The sequence below is a fragment of the Pygoscelis adeliae genome, unplaced genomic scaffold (assembly GCF_000699105.1).
Source record: "Pygoscelis adeliae isolate BGI_AS28 unplaced genomic scaffold, ASM69910v1 Scaffold284, whole genome shotgun sequence".
Lineage (NCBI taxonomy): Eukaryota > Metazoa > Chordata > Aves > Sphenisciformes > Spheniscidae > Pygoscelis > Pygoscelis adeliae.
This window is the reverse complement of record NW_008824671.1, coordinates 406,949-409,875: the sequence shown is the minus strand read 5'-3', so window position 1 is coordinate 409,875 and position 2,927 is coordinate 406,949.

The window sequence follows — 2,927 nt, the reverse complement described above, 5'->3', positions numbered from 1 at the left end:
TGCTTCGCTTCCATCCCCGAAACACATCCACAACAAGATCCTCACAGCCTCATTATTCTGCACAGCTCTGCATACAGAATTCAGCTTGTTCTCCCAAAAGGTTGGCTCAGTCATTTTGTTAACAAACAACATTTTGTTGTGATCAATAAAATAAGCAGTTCTGACTGCCAGGATGCACACAGAAGAAAAGGAAATTGGGAATAAAGATAAAGAGGCACTAGTTTAGCAGAGCAGCTTTGACTATAACCACACTCACATCCCCAGAGTGCCACCAAACCTTAAATTAGTTTTCGCCTACTGCGTGCTAGACCCAATAAGCCAATAATGTTCTTCTCTCCTGCAGCCCTACTGAAATGGCCGGTCCTAAAGCACAAGCTGATGGACGATGCAAGGGGTCCTTCTTGTGCGTGAGGGAACACTAAGAACAGTAAGCCAGCCACGCACAGAAACTGTTGCTACAGCCTGCTTGGCCTTTTGCACCCCTGAACAACTGTTTTATAGGCAGTATTTCACACAAAAGAGACTAACAATAAATTGGGCTCTTCGCCTTTTAAACTTTTCATAAAGCTGATTAATATAATCTATGCTAAAGGACAGAAGCTCCTATACAAGCAGTTCCAGCTCTTCCGCTATATAAAAAAGTAAAAATTGTGACTTTAAAGCAACACTGCATTCAGCTGGAGTCATCCTAAGTAATGTTACAATGCAAGGATGCCAATTTCTTAAACAAGCACAACTGTAAAAGCTAAAATCACAGTCCAGCCAAATTTCCTTTGGAAATAGGCAGTAGGGGAAATGGTCAAACCTTAATTTAATAAAAATAATCTTTCCTAGACCACAGCCCTCCTCCACCATTATTTCTACCTCTGACCACCACAGGTGCCTGATAGAAGAGAGCTCAAAAGCCGTCTGTGTAGCTAGGAAGGGGCTAAACCAGAAGTCAGTCAAACCCCTGGGCATTACTTTTTTCATTACACCAATTCCCCTTGATAATTAATTCCATTATTGGAGGGGACAGAAGGGAAAGGAAGGGGAGTTGATCCTACAGCGGAGACATCATCCGGAAAAGGAAGGAAAAGGAAGGAAAAGGAAGGAAAAGGAAGGAAAAGGAAGGAAAAGGAAGGAAAAGGAAGGAAAAGGAAGGAAAAGGAAGGAAAAGGAAGGAAAAGGAAGGAAAAGGAAGGAAAAGGAAGGAAAAGGAAGGAAAAGGAAGGAAAAGGAAGGAAAAGGAAGGAAAAGGAAGGAAAAGGAAGGAAAAGGAAGGAAAAGGAAGGAAAAGGAAGGAAAAGGAAGGAAAAGGAAGGAAAAGGAAGGAAAAGGAAGGAAGGGCAGTAGATAGTGAAGGGGTTTCTTGTAGGTTTGTTTGTTCATTTTAAAAAAAGATATCCACACAACTACCCCTAAGGAAAAGGAAGGAAAAGGAAGGAAAAGGAAGGAAAAGGAAGGAAAAGGAAGGAAAAGGAAGGAAAAGGAAGGAAAAGGAAGGAAAAGGAAGGAAAAGGAAGGAAAAGGAAGGAAAAGGAAGGAAAAGGAAGGAAAAGGAAGGAAAAGGAAGGAAAAGGAAGGAAAAGGAAGGAAAAGGAAGGAAAAGGAAGGAAAAGGAAGGAAAAGGAAGGAAGGGCAGTAGATAGTGAAGGGGTTTCTTGTAGGTTTGTTTGTTCATTTTAAAAAAAGATATCCACACAACTACCCCTACCCAAAGGACGCACAGAAAAGGACAATTCTCTCCCCCATTTTTCATTAAGTGCTACAAAGTACGCCAAGTTACTTTGCAGTATCAACACAACAGCATGGTTCCTGACCAAATAGCCGTAGGTTAATTTTCACTCCAGATAAAATTAAAAACGCATTTCAAAGCGGCATAAGTATTTTTAAAGATGAAGGCAGTTTTGCCTACCTAACTGGCTATTCACAGAAAGAAAAAGAGAAATAAAATTTTTAGGCTTTCAAGTTCCTGGCTATTAAACCTCTTGGGAAATAGACAGTGGAATAACTTCAGAAGGAAACTGGTTTAGACCCTAACAGTTTAGCATCTATTTGGAGGCTAGTCTTCTGTTTTATAGGCAGAGAAGAAGTAAGGGGTTTTCCCCCCACTATCTTGAAGACTGTAAAGCAAATACACCAAGCAGGCAAATACATCCATAAAATATTTCCAACAGATGAGTAATTGCTCCTTCCTTTCATTAACAGGCAAGTGTGGAATCCCTGCTGCCCTTGTTAGGGGCCAGGTACATACAGCGTTCCCCGACACCAAACTCCTGGGGAATTTTCATGGCAGCAAGTGCACACCCACCCCCTGCCCAGACCACCTGAGCACCCACAGACAGCACCATTAACCTCGCCTTTGGTACGGGTGAGCCCTTCAGATGCGTCTATGGGTGTCAGCCACGCTACCGCAGGAGACCAAGTATAAAACAGGTCGGGAAACACGAAGGTGAACGTTTTACACCCATCCGCACTATTCCTTAGGCCTCGGGGGTGGAGTTGTGGGATGCTCCGAGGAAAAGGTCAGCCCAAGCATCTTTACACGTGCAGGTCACCGACCTGCAGCAACCATTACACACGCAGGGCACCAGCGACAATAAAAAACACCTGAGCCAGCACAAGAAGAGCAGCACTAAACCCACCCAGCAGCGATCTATTTTCTCACACAACCCCTGCACGCAGCTGCCGGACAACCCAAAATGTCACAAGTTCGGGGACAGAAGTATTAAAATAACCCCAGGCAAAGCCAAATTAACACTACTAAGCTTCCTGGCTTCAGGTATCGGCGTTCAGTTAGCAGCCTGTGAAGGAGTTCTCCGCTGAACCTGAAGTTCTTTCAGCTCCAGCTCGACACCGGGGGCGATCTCTCGGACGACCCGCACCAGCGGCGCCACCGTCGGGCACAACCCGGGCTCGAAGCCCACCTCCCCTCCGGCCCCCGG